Below are 24927 nucleotides of genomic sequence, written 5' to 3' on the forward strand. Positions count from 1 at the left end.
AATTACAAAGTCTACATACGGTAGTCTGATTTGAGGCTGTTTTCTTAGAACAAAGTTTTGATAAAGAAAAGAAAGAAAGAAAAGGAAAGAAAGAAATGTCAGGAAAGAAAGAAAGAATTTTTCACAAATGTTTCAATAATACCGGTAGCATATTTTTGTTTAAGAAATCAGAGCGAAAAAGTTCAGTGCGGTGGTCCGTAAGCAGTAAATATATACCATGGGGGTGATTGGGTGTAAATAAAGAAAACTAAAGCTTTCCTTTGGTGTAAATAACTTGTATTCCACTTAAAAACTAACAGTTTTATGTGGTTTAGAAAAAAATATACCTTTGTTTACGCAAAATAAGAAGTAACTTATTTCTAAATCTCAATGATATTCGAATGCCTTTTCAAGCCTTCCAGTTATTGTTTATAGCATAGCAGATTGTCCTGTGAATTTAATCCAAAATGTATCACATACGAAAAAACTATAAGCGGTCAAAACTTTAGCCGAAAATGTAAAAAAAAATAAATAAATAAATAAAATAAAATAAAATAAAAAATAGAAAAGCCAAGAGATCAGGCCCTGATATTCAAACAAACATAGGAGAAGGTAATAAGACTAACACTAAATAACTATAAACTATTGCAATAGAACAAGTGTTGGAACTCTGGATAGATAAACAGATCCTATTTACAGCATCAGCACTATTGGCATACGCAACGGCCACTAGAGACTTAAGTTGAACAAAATAGCTTAATAAACACAATGCACTATGAAACAAAAGTGTACACCATAAAAGACAAAGATAGCACAGCATTTAAATGAATTCTAAGCAAAAAATGTTCACTTAAGGCATTCCTCCCATTTACCCCCACACCATGCGCCCAATTAAGCCCGTGGAGGTATTTGGAAGGAACAAATTTTAACAAAATTTTAACTGCCTCACAGTGAGAATTCAAGATTGCTGCTCTTCACGGCACCATCCTTAGGAAGTTTTTAAGCAGCAGGAAAAATTCTGGCTCAAAACATTAATAGATGAGCGATTTATTGTAACTCATACCAAAACACATACAAACCTGAAACTCGGTTCCAAATATGTCATTTCTCAATCAAATCAGTTTTTGGTTTTTTGTCATTATTACACCCTCTCAAAATTCACCTAAGCTTTTTTTTCTAATCAACATCTACCTACCCAAAATTTGTGTCATTAAATTCCATAGAAATATACTGAAATGCAAAATATTTATATAAATTATTAAAAAGTTTTCCGCCCAATTACCCCCTTCTACTCTCTCTCCAAAATATATACCAAAATGATTATTAATTGCACAAAAATGAGATATACCTAACTAGTTATATGTATGAATCAATATAATGCATTGAGCTGAACAAAACCACATGTTTGAAGGTAAATTCTTATGCGTAGTATCGAGAAAATCGAGAAAAATGCTTTTGTAGTGATGAAAACTATGCGGTTCTTTAACCAAAATGACAGTGTTTAATTTTACTGAAAGAGATAGTTCTTGCCTTGCGTAATGTATGAGTAGTTTAATGCACTCTTAACTAGCAAATTGTAGATCTTCGTATTTTTCGAAGTGACACACACACTCTATTACACACATAGGATTACTACTTGTAACTTAACTTTCAATTCAACTATGCCATATGCTTTTATTTTCTATTATATTTGCTCATTCTTTAGGTCATAATCCAGTTCTCGAAAACGATACTGGGATACTAGTTTCTGATATTCTTTCTAATGTGTTGATTTTAGCCAATCTGAATCAAGGACGTGCATCTTTTAAGTTCCAGACAAGACGAAACAGTTGTCTCCCAAACAGAGAAAATAAATTAATGGCATCTCCAATCAATCAATAGGCGTGGGAGATTCGAGTTCGATCTCCGGTGGGGGGCTGCGATGGCTCAGTGGTAGAGCGTTCATCTCTGGTGCATGGGGTCATGGGTTCAAATTCTGCTCCCGCTAAGTGAACTTTGTGGTGGACAAACACCGTGTGCATGGGTTTCTCGGGGTTCTCCCGTTTCCTCCTACTTTCTTTATTCCACCATTTCATTCATTTCTCACAATCACCGTCCCCTTTTGCCTAACCGGCATAACTGTGGGACATAAAACTCAAAGATTTCATTTTTTTTTCGATCCCCGGTGGAAGTTCATGCGGTTTGGATCCCACAATAAGTTCACGTTTTATGTAGCCTCGATACTCAAAGAGACGCTAAACACAAACCAAATCAAACCAAATCAATAATAGCAGTATCGCGTTTCCTCTAAAATAAGATCGAACCTATTTTTAGGTAACCAAAGGACGCATTCCGGTTTTTATCAATTTATACAAATATCGAGGCTTTTATATACCCAAAAGATAAATTCGGGTTTTTATCTATTTATACAAATATAAATATAGTATCTTTCTACATGTATTATGAGTAAATCAACCATTTTGAGTTCTGCAACTACTGGGCCAGAGTATGACTTAGCGTGTTTGCACACGATACCGACAAAATCGGAGGAAGCCCCGATAATATCGGTGTCGGTGTCGGCGTACTTTGTACACGTCGCCGACAATATCGGTGGAAGCCCCGACAATATCGTTGCCGGTGATGAGTGAAGTAAGCGACACACTCAATATATTCTGCACTGCTTCTAAAAATCTTCTCCAGATATGAAAACAATTAAAAGTAATAATAATCGGGAAAAATATTTTTTTTAAAACAAGGATTACAGAAACTGTTCTGAAGAGGTGTGGAGAACGGTGCAAAACAGAAAAAATAAGCCTATGCCTAAATATGTTTAGATTTAACAGTGCCGTTTTAAATATATGTCGTAAACATACTATTTTTGTTTCGATGAGAATTGATGCTGCGGTACATTGCAAACTATATTAGTTTTAAATTTTTGTTGAAACACTGTTACATATTGTATGTATGTATATTATTTTGTTTTCCATGCAATTAACACTAATGTCATAGTAGATTAAATTATAAGATTCGAATTAGTGATTTTGTTTTACATTGCTCCATACATAGTGGCGCTAATCCCGGGGGGATGAAGGAAACGTGTCCCCTCCAATCTTGGAACTGGGGAGATAGTCCCCCAATAATCCGATTAGAAATGTGTTTTTTTGGGGGAGAAATTTGATTATTTGTGTCCGGTCGCCAGAAAGGAAAGTGAGATGAAATTAATGTCCACTCAGAATAAGCCTCAAAAATGCCCGCCTCCCAATGTTGAAGACAACTCTGCTCCCCTGATCCTCCACGGCATTGTTTCTCGACTGATCTTACCCGTCCCCCTCCCCAATGTTGAAGACAGATTTGCGCCGTTGCATACATACCTGTCGTTGCTCGTTTCTTTTTGTCCATGAACTCAAAATCCTGGGCAAGGCTTGCATGAACTTCTCGCCATGCTTTTTGTTTTTCAATTCTGTCCTTGAAAGAGTCTGTTATCTTATCCCATATGCAAGGTCTACATTACACAAGTTTAATGTGGGTTAAAATATGGAATGGAAAAATTCTTGCCATCTCTAAAAATCTAAGTAAATCTAGAAGGTAAGAATGCAATAATACACAACCTTTTAATCCAGTCACTGTAGCTAAACTGCAGAACTCCATGAGGGGGTTGATCCCGGTGCAAAGGGGAGTGGATATATAGTTTTGTGTTTTGTTTTCAATTGCCATTCCACAAATTCTTTTTAAAAATGGAGAATTTGGGATAGTTTTGGGAGTGAGAAAAAAATCTGCAACAAGTGAAGCATGAAGTTACATCCCTATTGTTGAGATCGCAATCAAGAAAATGCCAAATGAGTCACTTGTCCTTGAAGCTTTGCTAAGCGTGTTTGATTGTGCTGGTTTCGTTACAAAATAATAATAATTCTACTTTCACTTGTCAACAAATATTCTATTCAATCATTGCTTATTGAGTGGGACCGGGAAAAGTGATCTTGCACACAATTCTGATGAAAATAAAAGGAAGTAATAATAATCAGGATTTTTCTATATGCTTATGTTCACACAGGCATCGCTAGGATTTAGTGAAGGAAGGGGGGGGGGGTCCGCGACATAAAATACTGTGGTCATCACACCAGGAGCTTGATCATTCTAAACTATTCTCTGGAACATATATTGATTCTTTTAGCCAGGATTTCGTAACAGGGGGGGAGGATATGAAATTCTGAAGCCCCAGGAGATCGATCAATCTAAACTACTTTATTATCAACATGTATTGGTTTGTTAGGACAATAAAATAAGGATATGTTGGTAAGTATTTTAATAAACTATGAAGAAATCTCGAGTAAAATAATAATAAAGAAGTATTGAAAAAAATTTACAATATGTACGTCCTTTCTCTGTTTATTTCTAATATAACAATTTTCCTTTCATTATGACCTCAACTATTATAAAATGTACATACTCAACAATGTCTTATAAACTATTTTACAATATCTGCATTCCTTTCTCTGTTGAATTAAATTCTAACAGAAATTTCTTTCCAATTTTTTTTTTTTTTAATTATTATTCCGTCAACTACTGTCGGTTCCAAATGACAGGTTATTAAAGGAGCAGTAGAAAATTGTTCTTGAAATAACATGTTTGATACTGCAAGGATGCGATGACGAAAAATTATGATTTTTTTTTAAAAATGGCCACACTGTCACACAACGGCACTATGCTTTTGGAAGCTTAAAATCTCCCTGACTAGTAGCAGAATCTGAGAATTCCGTAACTTTTCTAGAAATTTCAAACTCCCTGACTCTTCCAGAATACCTCGCTTACCTCGCCACCATGTATTGCAAGAAATACAAATCTCCTCATAAGAAAGAGTAACCAAAAGGTTCCTGTATTTTTTTTTAACGCTGATCCTTCTTTTTCTCATTTCATTTTGTTTCATCCTTCCTTATTTTTTTTCATTTCTGGTCTCGAAGGGGGGGTCCGGACCCCTCGGACCCCCCTTGGCTACGTGCCTGGTTCACAGTGTATCAAACTTTGAAAATTACGCTTAAATTAATTTCCAAAATGTATTAAAATTTAAATGCATTAATAGATTTAAAAATATACCATCAAAGAGAGTGTGTGTGTGAGAGAGAGAGAGTGGAAAATAATCAAGAAATTGGTTATCTAAATTTCCTATATTCTATTTGGTAATAGCTATTTAGAGGGAAACCAGTACTCTGCAGACTTCCCACATTTTATACTTATTTAATAAAAGGAATTAGCTACTCCAAAATAGAGACTGTAAAAAATAATAAGCTGCTCCGAAGTTGTTTATAGGACAAGATAATAATATTATTATTATACAATTGTAATAGAAAAAAATGGAAACATCAAAATTCCAAAGATAAGAAACGAAACAAGAATACACAGCACCTTGTCACTCACTCTCTTCATCTAACCCACTGGCCGGCCGACATTATCGGCCGCATGTGCATCCAATCATAAAAAAACATTGCCCCCGACAAAATAGGTATCGGCGATACCGCCGACAATATCAGGGGCTTGGCCGATAGCATCTGCGTGTCGGAGGATCGGCCGATAATGTCGGTGGCGTGTACAGGCTACGATTTAGGTACGTTGAAGTCGATTTCACCGCCGATATTATCGGCGCTTCCACCGATATTATCGTTGCTGTGTGCCGTATTCTTGAAGAATGGCATATATTACTAGCAATCTGACAAGTTATGCCAGGGCTTATTTCCTGGTTGGTTCTTATTTTTATAGAAACACAGTAACAGAAAGAAAAAGGATCCTTATGTGACTTTCTTAATAAAGCCGAAAAGACGTTACCATATAGGAGCACTTTGTTTTCGGAATTTTGGTTTCAACAGTTTATACGATTCAAATATGCACCACTATACATTTCGTAAACTTACATGTTATTACGAAGTATTTTTTTAAAATATGATTGTGTTAATTTGAATAATTGGCAACTCTAAGAAAGGGTACTATGATGAGAACTTCTGTAGTTACTGGAGCATGAGCAAGCTTAACCACTTTAAAATGAATCATCTATATCTTGTGCGTAGGGTACGAGACGCAACGATTAAAAAAAAAAAAAAAAAACCTACTAACTAACTCTATAGCCTATGGAACCCGGAGGTTGAATCCCGATAAGCAGTCGAAATTTGATTAGACGAAGTGAAAGGTTAGGAGGCAGTACTGAAACATAGATGATTAAAAGACAAACAAACGAATAGATGAAGTTTACATTTAAGAAAGGCATAAATTAAACAAAAGTCAAATGTTTCAGTCTATGCCTTACCTAGAAAGAAGAGGAGATGCAATATTTTCTTGCTTGTAGAACATGTACTCGTGCGACTTACTGCAGTATTCAATATAATTTGGAGTAGACACGTTCACCTCCCATTTAGGTTCTTGATACAGCCCTAAATTCTCTTCGTTTCCCTCCTATCTTATCGGTATTGAAGGTCATTGCTAGAGTTTTTTTTTCTCTTTCTTGTAGGATGACGCGAAAATTCAGGGGAGCAGGATGGGCCTAACAGAGACAGGCGCCCCTGCTATAAGCGTTTTGAATCCTAGATCTTGGAGATACAGGTTCAACATGGCAAGAAAATATTACAATTTAATTATAATTATTCTATTTTAGCTTCTCACTAATAAGTAAGTTGGGCTTAATTTTACATAAGTGTACTGTAACTACAAAAATTACAGTATCTACACTAATTCAATTTATTTAGCTTTACATAGTTTTCAGATTTTTATGTACACAATAGTAATAAAAATAATCAACACTTTAAAAACAATCAATTTTATACAGATAGATACAATACAGATATTTAAAAATAGAATAAAATGAAATTTCCAATTTAAAATTTGATACTTTGAAAGTGAATTTTTATGAAAGCTGGAAGGAGACGGGGAAAGCCCTGAGAAAACTAATGAGAAAACGATGTTGCTCACCAGAAATTCATACGATTTGGGCGTTCTCTCCTCCTCCTTCTTAGGTTTGAGCTTTTGATGCACCTTTGGCGGTACCTACAAGACCATCGATTTTCTTATAACCGATAGATTGCTTCTGATGAAATACGTGTACCCGCTTACACGCATCCAATTCTAATAGTTTTCAGAGGTTTACTCATCAGCGGTACCTCTTTTTGTGCCTCTACTTTTTTATCTGGAAGGAAGACTTCGATTCTTTCTTCATTTCGTGGAATTTTTTCTTGTTTTCTTTTTTTCTTTTTTTTTTTTTTACCTTGTGAATTTGTCAAATGATAAAGATTGGTCAAATGATATTCTGCATTAATGATGATTTGCAATTATTATTATTATTATTATTATTATTATTATTATTATTATTATTATTATTATTATTATTATTATTATTGTAGACAATATTTTTTCTAACAAGGTCACGAAAGGGGGAAACGAAACTCACCTAAACAATTTATATCTATCCCAATATAATTAATATTATCGTCCGAAGTTTTTTAGAGATGATCGCAGAAATGTAAACTGAAGTTTACATTGTTATTTTATGAAATAAACTATTCCGATAAATATAGCGAAATAATAACAAATAAGATACTTTCTGAATCTATCTTATCATCTATCTATTATTATTATTATTATTATTATTATTATTATTATTATTATTATTATTATTATTATTATTATTATTATTGTAGACAATATTTTTTCTAACAAGGTCACGAAAGGGGGAAACGAAACTCACCTAAACAATTTATATCTATCCCAATATAATTAATATTATCGTCCGAAGTTTTTTAGAGATGATCGCAGAAATGTAAACTGAAGTTTACATTGTTATTTTATGAAATAAACTATTCCGATAAATATAGCGAAATAATAACAAATAAGATACTTTCTGAATCTATCATATATTATTACTATTAATGTACAAATTGTTAAGAGTGAGCTTGATTATCAACAGTTATTAAGATTCTACATGTCGCATTTCGTGAAAGTTCTACCCAAAACCCAAATGCAGGCTCCAATCTATTTACCTAATATAAGTGGGAGCGAATATAGCAAAAGCGGGATAGACATTTTGTTTCTGACTTTTCAATGTCAGTCAGTTTAATAAATGTATATTTCAGTATCACATCCATCTCAATAAGTATCATGTTTCTCCTATATCAATTTTTAAGTTTACAAAGTTTCTTTTACAAAAAAAAAAAAAAAATAGATATGAGCTTTTTACCTCAGGCATACTATTTTGCCCAGTTCCATTAGATTTTTCGATTGATACTTTACCTTCGGAAACTTTTTTTTTTTTAATAATAATATTTTAAAATTTTGAAGAAAGACTGACTATATTTGTGCTTCCGTAACAGAGGCGAGCACTAAAAACGGAAGCCAGTGCATCCGAATCCCCATCCGAAACTTCAGAATTATGCACACATTTGCGAGACTGTTGAATACTATGCTTAATAAACGTACGAAAGGAGATTTAAATTTATCAGAGAAATCTAACAAACGGTTTTCTCATAGTTTCCATTTTTCAGATTGTGTAAAATCACAATTGTCAAATTCAATTATTCAGATTAAAACAGTATTTACACAACACAGCGCTATAATATAAACGTTTGGTATCCATCTTGCTATCAATCGTTATGCAATGGAAAGTTGCATCCAGGATCTAGCCTAACACCCCGTAGGAAACTATATAATACGGAGTTCTACATATTGACGTGAAATATAAATCTTATAAGTTATAACAGAAGACAAGATTTCTTCTTAGTTAACCACAATAAAATTCTAATTAGTGTGTTATTTTGGTGCGTGAACTTGCCCCCCCCCCCCACTTGACGCACTAACGATAAAATTATTGTCAATCGTTAGTGCATCGTTAGTGCTTCTTAGTGCACCAACCCCTAACGTCAGTGCTTCATTAGTCTAGGAGCTCCAAGAAAAAACTTTTGGGCGTCAAGTTCACGATGCCCCCACCACTTCAAGCACTAACGAAATACCTAGTGCCATTCGTTAGTGCATCGTTAGTGCTTCCTAGTGCTTCACTATTAGTGTAGATATAGCCAATTATAAGTCACGAAACTCCCATTAGATATGCATGAGGAAGTTTTCTTTGCGTTAAATTCCCACCAAATTCGAAAGCACTAATGACTTCTTCTAGTGCAATCGTTTGTGTATCGTTAGTGCCTTTTAGCGCACCAACCCTATCGTTAGTGCTTCATTAGTTTAGGAGTTACAAGTAAAAAAAAAAACTTTGTGCCTAGCATGAACTTGCCCCCCCCCCCTTAGAATTTGAGCACTAACGAAATGATTAGTGCCATTCGTTATTGAAGCCTTAGTGCTTCTAGAAAATACTAATAGTTCCGTTAGTGATTGACTATTAGTGTTGATATAGCCAATTATAAGTCACGAATCTCCCATAAGAAAAATATGGAGAATTTTTCATTAGGTCAAATTCTCACGAAATTCAAAAGCAGTAGTGGTCTCTTCTAGTAGCATCGTTAGTGTTTCGTTATTGCTTGCTAGTGCACCAAGACCGAACATTAATGCTTCCCATCGTGAATGCTTTTATGGGCTGGCGTATAATTAGCTTCCACTAAGTTTTATTTTCTACCGTCCGTACTGTTGAGGCATTAATGTTAGTAGTTCTGCAATAAGAGCTACTAACACTACACTATACTATAACTATTACACTATATATGGTTATTAGTGCTTTTAAATGTGGGGGAATTTTACAAAATGAAAAATGTCGTGTGTATAAATTTAGCCCTGCACGCTTCTCAAGTGCTACGAAAACTATTTACATATTTAGTGCTTCGTTATTGCACATTAGTGCACTAAACTCTAACGTTAGTACTATATCATACTTTAGAAGTTATTAATGAATAACTCGGGCGGGGCTAACTTTAGATTTTTCTACTTTTACACAATTTTTTAGTAATTGTGCCAGAAAAGTGGGACTAACACCAGTGGTTAGTGCATTAATAGAGCTCTGTAAAACACTGAGTGCTGTCATAGTTTAGGAGTTATAAGTGAATAACACAATAAGGCTAAATTTAAACTTATCGAAGTTTAAAATAATTGTCTCACAAAGGCTTAATAAACGTCAAAGGTTAGTACAACGTTAATACTCCAAAAGGCTCTAATGTTAATACTACCTTAGTTCAATGTTAATGTTATCTTAGCTCTAACGTTAGTGAAATCGTAGTTTGGGAATTATTAATGAATAACTCGGACGAGACTGAATTTAAAATTATCGAATTAACACTAATTTTCTCACAAAGGTAGGACAAACGCTAAAGGTTAGTGCATCCTTAAATCTTCAAAAAATAATAAGTACTAACGTTAGTGCTATCATATTTTAGTACTCGTTAATGAATAACTCAACCCTGTCTAACTTTAGATTTTTCAACTTAAACAATTTTACACTAATTGTCCAACAAAAGTGGGACAAACACAAGTGTTTAATGAATTCCTAGAGCTCTATAAAACACTAAGCATTGTCATTAGTGCTTTCATGAATAATCCGGATAGGATTGAATTTAAATTTATCGAACTTCACACTAATTGTCCCACAAAGGTAAGATAACCACCAAAGATTAGTTCACTGTTAGTGCTCCATAAACACTAATATCTTAACTTCAGTGCCGTCACAGTTTAGGAGTTTTAACAAATAACTCGAGCGGGGCTAACTTCATGTTTTTCAATTTTTACACAATTAGTGTAAATTTGATAAATTTTAATTGAGTTCCGCCCGAGTTATTCACTGATAACTCTTAAACTATGATAGCACTATCATCAGTGTTAGTATTTTTGAAGCACTAAAAAACCACGAACTTTTATCGATTATCCTACCTTTTGATGAACAATTATTGCAAAAGTCGATAAATTTAAATTTAGCCTCGTGCGTGTTATTCGTTAATAACACTTAAATTAAAAAAAAAAACACTAACATTAGTGCTTAGTCAACGGACGACTAAACGCTGGTTTTGTCCAATTTCCAGCTCCCCCCGAGTTATTCATTTTAACTCCTAACCTACGATAGCAGTAACGTTAATGATTAGTGTCTTTCGGAGCACTAACGATGCACTAATTTTTGACGTTTATTCAACTTTTGTGGGACAATTATTGTAAAATTTGCTAAACTTAAATTTAGCACAGAGTGAGTTATTCACTTATAACTCTTAAACTATAATAGAAATTAACACTAATGCTTCGTGTTTCGGGAAGCAATAACGATGCACTAACTTTTGACGTCTATCTCACCTTTGTAGGACAATAATTGTAAAATTAGAAAAAAATTCAATTTAGTCTGGCAAATGATATTCACTAATGAGCACTAACGAAGCACTAACCATGTGAAATGTTTAAAATCCTTCCCCCAAATTTAAAAGCACTAATAATCATATGGCTACTATTATGGCTAAACTTATGTGTAAAAGCTACTATTACGTACGGGAATTTAACGCAATGAAAAATACTCATGCATTTCTTATGGGAGTTTCGTGACTTACAATTGGCTATATCTATACTAATAGTGAAGCACTAACGAAACTATTAGTATTTTCTAGAAGCACTAACGATACACTAATGAATGACACTAATCTCTTCGTTAGTGCTCAAAGTGGGGGGCCAAATTCACGCTAGGCCCAAACGGTTTTTTGCTTGTAGTTCCTACACTAATGAAGCACTAACGATAGGGTTGGTGCGCTAAAAGGCACTATCGATACACTCACGATTGCACTAGAAGAAGTCATTAGTGCTTTCGAATTTGGTGGGAATTTAACGCAAAGAAAACTTCCTCATGCATATCTAATGGGAGTTTCGTGACTTAAAATTGGCTATATCTACACTAATAGTGAAGCACTAATGAAACTATTAGTATTTTCTACAAGCACTAACGATACACTAACGAATGCTACTAATCTTTTCGTTAGTGCTCAAAGTGGAGGGGGGTAGGTTCACGCTAGATCCAAAGGCTTTTACTTGTAGTTCCTACACTAATGAAGCACTAATGTTAGGGTTGGTGCACGAAGAAGCACTAGCGATGCACTAACGATTACACTGAAAGAGATCATTAGTGCTTTTGAATTTGGCGGTAATTTAACACAATAAAAATCCCCTATGCGTTTATGGGAGTTTCGTGACGAACTATGCGCTAACGAATGACATTAATCTTTTCGTTAGTGCTCAAAGTGGGGGAGTCAAATTCACGCTAGGCCCAATTATACAATATTCGTTTTTACTTGTAGTTCCTACACTAATGAAGTGAATATGTCCGTACGTTTTTCGGAACAAACGAATTTTTCTTCATAAGAATCAATAACAAACAAAAAACAAACGATTGGCTTCGGTTTCGAATCGAAATTTGACAGTGGGGGGGCCAACTTCACATACATATGGCAACCCTATCCTACAGCTTAACGTGGGATCCCAACTACATAACTCCCTCTGGGAATCTAACCCAAGTCTCAAGCACCGAAGACGCGTATGTTAACCCTGTAGCCACGAGGGAGTTCATATATGAGAATGAGATCAGACTATGGTTCTTCTTATACTCAGGAGAACACCCAACAGAAATGGTTCTCAGGACCCTGGTGGTTCACTGGTAGAGCGATCTCTGGTTTGATCCGAGCTCACACTCAGCCAAGTGGGCCTTGTAGTGAAGAAATACAGGGTGTCCGAGAAGTCCTTCCCTGATTACAGAAATTGATAACTCAGGCTGGAAATAAGATAGAAATATGAAACTGGTGTTGAATTGTTTAAAAACTATAAGTTTTGGTCACATCAGTACACTTCCACATGAGCACCCTTGGTAGCACGTAGCACATCTAGGCGATATTCAATTTCCATCCACACATTAGCCAACATCACTGGAGGGATCGATGCAACGACTGTGGTTATTCGTTGCTGCAAGGTTTCAAGATCTGGTACACGTGTTCGGTAGACCTCATCCTTGACATAACCCCATAAAAAGAAGTCTAATGGGGTTATGTCAGGAGAGCGTGGAGGCCAAGCTGTTGGTCCATCACGACCAATCCATCGCCCAGGAAATGTCCTATCGAGATAGGCACGGACGTCCAAATTGAGACTTGGTAAAACAGAACAAACCTAACACAGACAAAAACTTTTATAGTTTGTAAACAATTCAACACCAGTTTCATATTTCTATCTTATTTCTAGCCTGAGTTATCAATTTCTGTAATCAGGGAAGGACTTCTCGGACACCCTGTACCATGCGAGTGGGTTTTCTCGAGGTATCCTGTTTCCTCCTATTTCAATCATCATTATTGATCTTATGATCACCGTCTCCTTTGCCTTCGGTGCATAAACGTGGGACGTTAAACTAAAAAAAAAAAAAAAAAAAAAGATAGTGATTCTTCTTAACTCCATTCTCATCCGAAGCACATAGTATATAGCTAGCATCCTACTATGTTAAGTTATGCTTTCGTGTTGCATACAGCTTCAGAATTAAGGGAGATGTTAAACCTGAATTAGTTAACTCAGCTTTGCACTTTCATCCAGCTTCTAGCAATATTTTGAGCTAAACTCTATCTTTATTCACATAATAAAAATAGTATAAAGTTTGTTTTTTCTTTCTTTCAAAGATGAAGTGTCAATTATTATATGAAAATGACGAAAATAAGCAAAGGATATAGAATAACATTGCATTTTAATTTAGTTTAATATTAAGCGTATAACATATAATGTGGAGAAGTACATACGTATTTATTTATCTTTTATTTATTTTATACGATAAAACCTAGTTTTAATTAAATAATTGGGTTTGTTGCAATGCTCAAAAGTTTGTTGTAGTCACAGTTACGAGTTACCATCGAGGCAGAAACCTAGAATTCAGTCCCAATAGCTATGGCCTATATTATTTAATTGTAAATTGCATCTTTCTATTAGCTGGTAATTCATAGATGTAGACTTATATGAATCATTTATGCACATAGTAAAAATCAATTTTCTTTTTTCTAAAAAAAAAAAAAAAAAAAAAAAAAAAAAAATACTTATCAAAGCGTATCGTGATAAGCACACAAAACAATGCATGTAGACTTATAGGCCCACAGTAAATCAAATATAGCTACAGAAAACTATTTACAATTTAATTATAAATACGTGCTCAGTGACGCGTGGCCATGGTTAAAAATGAATGTAATAGCCTGCGACGGATAGTGGTAAGAAAATGCATGAAATACTCTAGGTGTTCAAACAGGTTCAGGGGATGAAATGAAACTATCTTCTGCCAGGTTACGAAATGAGAGCGCAATTTTACTGCCTAAAGCCTTAGAAAGTTTAGTTTAGTATTGAAAAAAGAAGCGTCCCTCTTCAGTGCAGATACCGTATGATGTGAACCTAAAGTTTAAGGTGGCTCTACCGTCAAATTCAAATCACCGTAATGCGTTCAACGTTCAGGCACAGGAAATCGAACCCACAGCCAAGCTCATCAAAGTCGAGTGCGATAACCATTAGGCGAGCGAGGAGGTAAAATTGATATTTTTGTATATTATTGTTCATCCTTCTTTATTGAAACAATTGTGGAGTGCCTAAGTAGGGACTTGTATTTACAGTACTTTAGATATGGAACAGTAGTGTAATAATGATCGATATGTCATGCTAGTATATCTATTTTCATTCACTCATAGTTGATTTTGTATCAATGAGAAAAACTTTTTCTCTTTGGTCGAATGCCAGGACGACAATCTTCTTAAAAAAATCACAAAGAGGGAATAAGCACGGAGCCAAAGGGATAGATTAAGAATTATAATAAGCGATACCACGTATGCTGTTAATCAGTACCTAAGGCTTCGTTGTGCAGGTATTCTGCTATACACCCAATTAATATTTTTAGTATACGTAACAGATCCTGAAGAAAGACTGCAAATAATAAGTAATACAAGAAAAATTGAACTAAAATGAAATGTGAATAATAATGTATTTTTGAATGAAAATATTGGAGCAATTAATGACTTGAAATTTCGCGACCTATGATTTACTAAAGCAATGAACAGTTGAAAATTAAATATACATCCATATTGGCATAGATGTGTGGAAGCAATATACAGGGTATTTCAAAACAACACCGACAACGTTTGGGAGATGATTCCTGACACCAAGATAAGACATAAAGTATAGACAAAACTGGGTGAACAAATGCTTCCTGTCGGAGTTATAAGCTGCCGAAAACATGAAAAATTGAACTTTAAAGGTTCATAGCTCAAAAACTATTTGACCTACCGTAGTCGGGTCCAGACTTCACTTAGGAACTAATATGTACACTATCCAAAAATACGTGTTTCAGAATCCTAGGTACTCACGGGCGTATGATTTGAAGTACTCATCAACTACCTCTATAAAAATTGTTGGGGAACTTCCGCAGGATTCTGAAGTATGGATATTTGGATAGGGTACATATTAGCTCCTAAGTGAAGTCTTTAGTCGACTACGGTAGGTCCCATAGTATTGGAGCTATGGACCTTTAAAGTTGAATTTTTCATTTTTTCGACAGCCTATAACTCCGAAAGGAAGCATTTGTGCACCCAGGTTGGTCTATATTTTTTGGCTTATCTTGGGATCAGGAATCACCTCCCAAACGTTGTCGGTGTTGTTTTGAAACACCCTGTATATACATATCCAATTGTTTCACGATGCTAGGGTTGAACCGAAAAACTTGAGGATATAATCAAGAATCGAATCCAGAACCATGCGCACGAACACTAACCACTTGGCTAGAGAGCATTATATGAGCCACTTCGTTGCGAATGTTATTATTCCTTTTTAATTATCCGTAAGTCTATTATGGTTAAAAATTACGAATCTTTTCTTACAGTTGACTATAAGAATGATTCCCACATTCCTTAATTTAAACATTTTTCCTTTTTTGATAATTTATTTTCATGTTGTCAGCCATTATAAGCAGTATATGAGGTAATAATTTTCTCCAGAAAGAATGAATTTAACCTGTATACACACCTAGCCATCACACACACAAACAATAACTATAGTGTCTACATATTATTATTTTGCATATTTAAACAATTGGTGACCTTTCAAGCTCTCACGAATGCGGTGGCTCAGTGGTAGAGCGTTCACCTGTGGTGCAAGGGGTCCTTGGTTCGATTCCAGCTAGCGTCAATTGAGTTTTGTGGTATTCCATCATTTCATTCGTTACTTTTCATAATCGTGGGACGTAAAACTTAAATATTCCAATTTATTTTTTTTCACCTTCTTCGAGGCTTTCTAGCTTGCTCATGGTAAAAATAATGCATTTTCTTCATAAGGAGATAAATATTTCAAGAAACAAAAATGCATGATTCTAATGATTACAAGAATGTTGAGAAGTGAGATGTTTCACAAACTGCTAAAATGAAAGTTTTTTTTTTCAGTTTGGCTAGACAAAATAAAAGTTGTTCCCTATTTCTATATTTATGATCATTCAAAAAAAATTTAGAAAGGGGAGAAGTTATTCCTGTCTAGGATTAAAATTTAGTTCTCCAGGGTGATACAATTTCTTGTGAAGGGGGAAGTCCCTAAGATCCCTCCGTCAGTTCACAAACTGATTATAAGTGAATAATAATAATAATAATAATAATAATAATAATAATAATAATAATAATAATAATAATAATAATAAATAATCTTTCGCTTACTTCGTTAAAGTTTTGCACTTGTAATGCAAATCCGACTGCCCGGTTGATAATACGGTCACATCTCTTGGTTTGAGATTGCTCATAGTTGCCGAACTTTTCAATATTCAGACCTAACGTCTATTTTCGCTACTGAAGCCATATAAGACGTTCACATAACGCAGTTTAAACTAGAATCCAACCTCAGGGCTACCAAATGTCCCGATTTTGTCGGGACAGTCTTCTATTTTTATCCTACTTCTGCCTTTTTAATCTGAAACCGGGACGAGTATATGCATATTAATTCCAACAGTTATATCTTAATACGATGACTACTCTGTGCTGCTGGTAAAGAAAATCAAAGGAAACTAAAAGCAAGCTATAGTTTATTATACTGTATCCAAAGTATACCTACCACAACAATAGGTTACTTTTGAGAGTTAAGTATGCGAGTTTGGCATAGGAGACCCAGTTTCGATTCCCGGTGCGAACTTATGCTTTCGGAAAATTAGTGTAAGTACCAACCGAATTTTCGAACTTCAGATGGCATTTCAAGATAACTATCTCTCTTCTCAAACGTGTCAGTTCGAAGTCCGATTTCGGACCGAAACGAGCTACTATGGAATAATTTATGTGGCAGGGGCATTTTTCGTTAGATATAGTATTTTCGCTCTAAGCAGCTTAGAAGTAGCTGATGTAATGAATTAATATCTATGAGAGTTTTCTTTTTTCCCTGAAAATTTCTTTCGTAAGTTTCTCTTTTCTTTTTGTCTTGTTCGTTTATCTTTCTTTTTAACTTTTCTTGCATTTATATAATAGGAAATTTTTCATTAGGTATTATTTTTTTTTGGGGGGGGGACAGCACAGACTTAATTTTTTAATACATAAAGATAAATAATTGTTTTCTGCTGTTAAGTGCTCTATTATTATTATTATTATTATTATTATTATTATTATTATTATTATTATTATTATTATTATTATTATTATTATTATTATTATTATTATTATCTCTTTTTAGCGCTTTGTTGAAGTTGGTTAATATTGTTTTTTCTTTAGTTTTTATCAATGATTTTTCTCCTCCTCCCTCTAGCATAAAATTCCAATGAGCCACATGGGGGGGGGAGAGGGCACGGTGGCTCAGTGGTAGAACGCTTACCTCTCGTGAGCGAGATTCACTGTGGACTATATCGTGTCTGTAGTATTTCTGCAGGTACTCCCGTTTCCTTCCACAATTTCATTCTACCAGTTCTTCCATCGTCTTTCACTTGCCTTAATCGTCGCCTCCCTTAGTCTAAAGGACATAATTGTGTTACGTTAAACGGAAAGATTTCATTTCATTTCTATGACTCATCTGCATCATAACCTTCTTGTAGGTATGTATCTCTGGTTTGGAGGATCTGTGTGCATAGATCTGAAGTCACTTAGTTGTCTTTTATAATATTGTTACAAATTTTAATTTACTTATTTTTGAAAACTAATTTATATAAAATTCAGCCTTCACTAAGTAAGTTGTTTCTTTATGTCAATATTTAGAAGTAGTCAGAAAAATATAAATTAACAAATACCTTTTCTTCTTAAGGGAAAACAAGATCGGAAAGAACCCATACTAATTTTAAGTAATTATGGTAAACATAGTTAACATTTAGCTCGATCTCCTAAAGGAGTTTCAAATGCCATTCCAGAACAATTTAAATTAAATTTTCTCAAATGGGAATATACATACTGTAATTCATTACGAAAAAACAAGTCATGGAGTCATGTTCAAAAACCTTACTTCCCATAAGCTCTATCTTTAACATAAACCTCCCATCGAAGAACACCCTCAATACTGTTTATTGAACATAAATTTTGCAGTAAAAACAATCTTAATGAGTCCTATAGTATGGTGCAGTACCTATAGTGTGCTATGAGTGTAAGATAATAAATCTAGACTTTGCTTTATTTCAAATTCTACTATATTATCGTATACCAACTCATATTCAGTAAGATTTTTCTCATGGCTTATGTCTCTCATTTTATTCATTTTATGACCATTAAGTAGAAAACTATAGCATAACAAAGATTTTTCTTATATAAGACTATCAAGAAAAAGGTAAATTCTATTTGATATGCAACTAAATTTGCATGTACTTTATTATGGAAAGCTATTTAAAAAGTAATGGCCTATTATTTATAAAATAGCTCCGATTAAATAATATAATATAAATAATTCAATTTTTGAAGCGTTTGGCAGCTAGTACAACTTAAACTAAGTCCTATAATGCCTCTTATTTGAAATAAACAATATGGAAAAATGATTGGCCAATTACTTTCAAGAATTAGTTGATATCTAGTTTCGGCCAATCAGAAGCAAGTATTTGTTGCTATTAGAGCTACTTCGGCGAGTAAACTGAAAGTCAACGATTTCTTGCATGCAATAGGCCAGATATTCCTCCACATTTTAAATTAGAACTGATCTATAAATTACGTAGAACTCTAATGGCTTTCCACTATGACATGTACACCATTTACTCTGAATTTCAAACATAATTTACTGTCCTTGGTGTTAGTAACGTAAGGAAAATATGTATAGCCCATTATAGGTATTGCATCATAGTGTACGACTCCTTAGGATTGCTTTTACTTGAAATCTAACGTTACAACTAATAGTTTAGCGAGTGGTTTTCTTCGAAACAAACGCATTTCTTCAGGTTCGATATTTTAATACTCCTTGAAAAATAACCTTCCACAAAAATACCATCCTTATTACAACAAAGTACATTCAACTTGTGTAATTCAGGATTAATCGAATGGAATCGAATCGAGCCTAACAGTTCCACACGGCCGCAAATAACGTGTCTATCTAAAGAACTTTTGGACACAACTATCAATAGCCGCATCTGAAGCCCTTGAACAGGGTTTTTTTTTTCTCCATGGGCGCAAATCACACTCAACCGTACACTAAGGCTGATTATCAAGATAAACATTGAATATATTTCTAATACTGGAATAGACTCTGAAGAAAGTATGTCATCCATTACGTAATCATGGCAATCATACTCAATAATTTGGAGTGAGACACGGCTGTTTCAGTGTAGGGCGTTTCGAGTAAGACATTTCGATATAAGAACGTGAAGCTGGTGTGAAGCTGGTTTGGTGTAAAGTTTCGGTGTGTTCAAGTATAAAATCACAAAATTCAAAATCCTTAAAAAAAAAAAAAAAAAAGTTTTATTTTATATTTTCTATGTGAACTAATTCTCCCTTTTTCTCATTACGAGTAGCCCTATATAATTAATGCTCTCAAATATCTTTTATAACGAAACATCCCTTACAACCAAACAATCTCACAACAAAACGTTCTAGATTCCATTTGGAGTATATTGTAATAGAATCAATATGCATAAGAAAAGAAAAAAAGAATAAATTCAACATACATTGCTAGACTACTAATGTAAAGGGTGTCTTCCCACTTGCGACAGTCCTATTAGAGACAGGAACTGTTAACTGTCCTATGAGCGACCGATTCGATGTATTAACTACCCTATGAGTCACCGATTCGTTCATACTAAGATAATGGAAGAAGATAAGGTTCTCTCTTCTTTAACTTGTTTTATGCTAGTGTGATTAAAATCTAACAAAATGTACTATGAAAAAATTCGCTCTACCTGAATTTAATACGTGAGAATGCTCTCATTATATTAACAATCTTTTATACGTTTTTCCTAATATTATATTTTTGAATTTATTTATATGAATACATTGACTCTATCAAAAGGAAAACTAACTAAATATTTAGAGTCTTTGTTTATGATTCTAATATGATTAAAATTTTCATGTTAAAATGATACGGAGCATAAGTTTAGATTGAATATGTTTATGGCATAAGAAAGAAATCAGAAAGAGGTATGGGCGTCCGAAGAAATTTTCTAGGGTGGGGCACCTCCATATTTGCTGTATCACGTCTGGTATATCTGGTACTTAATATGCGTGTTTTCCCTTATTACGTATACATTTTTGTGAGCCAGGGGAGCGACCCCTGCCTTCCCATCGGGTGCCCATGGAAAAAGTGTTCAACATTTGAGGATATCAAAGAAATCTAAAAACACGGTGTATTCGAAGAAATTATTACACAAGTTACAAATCTCTCGCAGGATTTTACAGTTCGTCTAGTTATATATTTGACGAACAGTATCACTGGCACGTACATATTTCATACCAAGGTTGTTCGGGTGCTAATAACGCCAGAGGCAAACATGTTTTACGAGATGGAATCATGTCATCTTCCATCATATCAATGTAAATGAATCGGTCGCTCATAGGACAGATAACAGTTCCTGTCGCTAATAGGACTGTCGCTTCTGGGACTAATTCAATGTAAAGCAACATACAACGTATGCAGAGACCAACACATATTCATTCAGGGATGTAGACAGCAAGTTGTTCTATAGGGGGTCATGACCCAATATGTTACTAACGAAGAAAAATGAAATGAAATGAGTTTTACGTCCCACGATTATGCCGGGTAGGCTAAAGGAGACTGTGATGATGAGATATGAAAGAAATGGTGCAATGAAGAAAGTGGGAGGGGGCTGGGATCGAACACGAAGAAAAAAGAATGTTATATTTCAACTCTGGCTAACTTCATTAGTTATTAGAAAACTGTTAAGAAAAAATTACATCAAAGAAAACAAAAAATACAAATATGTCTACAAGTTTCATTTTAATGTCGTGAATAGACTTCCACCAATCAGAGATAAGGATTTGTTTACATTTTTCAATTTTGTACAATCACAAACAAGCTTATATTTACATCTTTTAAATGGAGATTATTTTACTGTTGAAAAGTATGTTTTTTCTCAATGGTAAAATATTACATATTATGACACTTAAATTCCACACAAATGAAGAGTTTTTGTATACAACACCTTACATGTGCTCATAGTAATAATTGTTATTTAGACTACGGACAGAGATCCGTAAATTAACCATACAATAAAAGAATGGTTGTCCGTAATTTCTTATATAATATGCAACTTAACCTGTTAGGTTCTGTTGTTCCAATTTATATATTTATGTTACTATTATTCTTAATATTTCAATCCTTTTCGGATCCCACATTGTATATCCACGTCCCACATATCCTCGGTGCTGGACGGGACGCTAAACTGCAAACGAACCAACCTACTCAGAGTTGAATGAAAATTGTAAACAACAAGCTCTTCGCAGTAGATTAAGCGGTATGTAGGGATGCATTCGAGTCGATTCGAGTCGAGATTTAAGCCTGTCTCGACTCGTCTCGAGAAAATGTTGTCTCGACTCGTGTCTTGACTCGAAAATATGTTTCTGTCTCGACTCGTGTCTCGACTCGACAGTCTCTGTCTCGACTCGACTCGAATTCGAGTCGAGACGTCTCGAAATTCGAGTCGAGACAAAATGTACGAGTTAAAATATACGCACACATCAGCCAGACCATCATGACTACCTACCTAATTGTCAGTATGTCGACTTTCGGCATGGATAAAAACGGCGACACGTCTTGGCATACACGCAATGATCCTTGATAGGTCGCTTGAGAGAGCTGGCACCACATGTGCTCACTCAGGTCACCTAATTCCCGTAAATTCCGGGAAGGGGGGCGATGTGCTCTGACGTCACGTTCAATCACATCCCACAAGGGACATCACTCAAATGTCCGGCTCCAATTTCAATGAAACTTTTTTTGCTGATAGAAGGCATGTATGCATCATTACTTGTGATGACAAATTTTTGCCATGGTGCAGGTTTTCTATTTTTTTTTTTAATAAATTTTAAGAGTTGTGATGTGGTTATTAGAGATTACTACAGAAGTCCCTTACTACCCTTTGTAAAAGGAGCGTTAATGAAGAAAAGTGAAGAAAAACCATGTGGATACATATAAGTCCTGGGGGGAAGTCGTATGGTAGATATGATCTTGATGGCAGCCATCTTGAAATCCACCATTTTGAATTAAGGTCAAGTTTTCAAAATGGGAATAGGGTAATATGATACATAATTTCGGGCTAGAATTTAATTAGAAAAATAATGGTGAGATTAGTTTTAAGATACACCCATTTGGGGGAAAGTTACAGGCATATTAATTGTTTTTACTTACTGTGTGCGTAAGTCCCTTCTTACTTTCGTTTCAAGACCTGTAAATCGATCGCAACGGCAGAGCCCGGTTTCGCACTAGTGTTTAGAAATCTTTAAACTCACTTGAGGCAATATTTGTGGATTATTGTATTGTATTTTGCCTTTAATTAAATTTGAACCCACTTCATGATCTTGTGTAACGTATCACTAAAAGGAGAATTTCTGTTTTTATGGAGAACGTAAGCATGGTAATTATAAAAGGTGTGTAAGGTGCGTATGTATTTATAAGAAAGTCTTTTGTGGTTCCGCCAACCTATTCTTTAGTTGTTGTTTTTTTCAAAATACTCATATCTCATAAATAAAAGAGCTATTATAAAATCTCTTACCACTATTCTTTAATACTTATAAAATTTTATTTATTGTAAAAGCACTGGCGAGATATTTCTTAACGCCCACTAAAATTATGGTGGAGCTCCTTCGTGGCTAACGGTTAGCATACTTGCCTTTGGCGTGGGAAACCTGGGCTTGATTCCCGGTGGGAGTTCATGTGGTTCGGATTCCACGTTAATCAGTAGGTCCACGTCTCACATAGCCTCGCTGCTGAACGGGACGTTAAACTCAGAATCAATTCAACTCAAATTTATGGTTTTGACTTTATTATGATGTCATTAGTTTAAATGCCCAACTGCCCAATAATTATAAACATTGACTACATTCTAAAATTGTAATTTGTGACGACTAAAATATCAGAAATTAAAGATTATTCTTTGGGTTTTGGAACATTTTGAAAAACGTGAAAAACTGGTACTGCACCGATACAACACACCTTTTGGATTTGTCATAACATGTCTTACATAGCTTTGGTTCGATTCTCAACACGGACTGCAACTACCCGTTAAATTGTGCATCCGAAAGACACTCTTTGTTAAACCTCGCTTAATAATTTATATAACTTCACGGCGAAGCAAATGTTGCATTTCTCTCTTTCATCCTAACACAAAACAAAACTAACCACAGCTGTGACACGAAGGAGCTATTTCGAAAAGAAACAAGCTGTGCTTCATAGAGATGTGTACCAAATGATAGAAGTATAAAGTATTGTTTTCTTTAATGTTTATTGATATCAGTTGGTGTTCTTAATGAGTTTACTCATTAGTTTAGAAAGAGTATATATGGAATTTGGACATACGTTGTACGTATTCTCCTGAGAAATTGATGAGACCAGAAAAGTTATAAGGACAGATGGAATAGGTTTAAGCGCATCTACGTGACTTTATCAAATATTTATTCTCCGTAATGGCACCACGCGGAAAACTTGGTATACGCCTACTTTTATCTTTGCCTCCTTCTGTTAGCTGTTTCGTATCATATATATCGGATGGTTTTGATATTTCTTCTGATCATTAAAACAACAATGGTACCGGTGTGCGTGCAGAAATGCAAAAGCACAAGGTAACTTCCTATTTGTTTTGGAAACAACAAACCCATTTCACGTGTGCGAGAGAAATTGAGCACAGCGAGATCGGGTGTTTACTCACGGTCAGTTCGCAGCAGGAGTCCATGGTAAAAGATTTGGCTATCTCGAAAACACTCGCAAAACCTTACAAATACAAAAGACTGCGCTTCAAAGAAAGTTTAGACACAGATGTTTCAATTTTCTTTTAGCATCTTTCTTCAGCAAAAGAGTCGGTTCATTGTATTCGAAAAAGGGAAGGGAGAAAGGGTGAATTTATATTTTATGTGGGGGGTAACGTTGTAAGTAGTATAAACAATACATACCGCTTCCGACTCTGTACTGAAGCACTTCCTTTAGCGGTATATCACTAGATCTATCCTGACCCTCATCCCACCTCAAGTTGTAAAGTAGAAAGGGACAGAAGTATTCAACATGACTGCGCACTTGAGTTTCAGTTCACAATACGAAAACCAGTGAGCAAGTAAACAGTCTTTTGTAGGATCGTGTTTTACTTCTTGAATTTATTTTTGAACATTTCTGTGAATTCAACAACAGAACGCAGTAGAAATACGGACTAGTTTTTACTCCAACCATTACTTTCGCTCCAATCCAGGGATGCCACATTTATGAGTTCGTACTAGATTTAGTGATTTTACTATTGAACTAGTGATCTGGTACGTACTTTGGGTAAATAGGCACATTCTAGTGATTTTTTTGCATTTTTTTTCTGATGCAGACAAATGAGAAGGAAATGGTTCTTAAAATAAAAGGAAGAAGTATATTGCAGTTCAAAACAAATGTAGAAACCTT

The sequence above is a fragment of the Thermobia domestica genome, chromosome 6, assembly GCF_964235325.1.
Source record: "Thermobia domestica chromosome 6, izTheDome1.hap1.1, whole genome shotgun sequence".
In the NCBI taxonomy this organism is placed as follows: Eukaryota; Metazoa; Arthropoda; class Insecta; order Zygentoma; family Lepismatidae; genus Thermobia; species Thermobia domestica.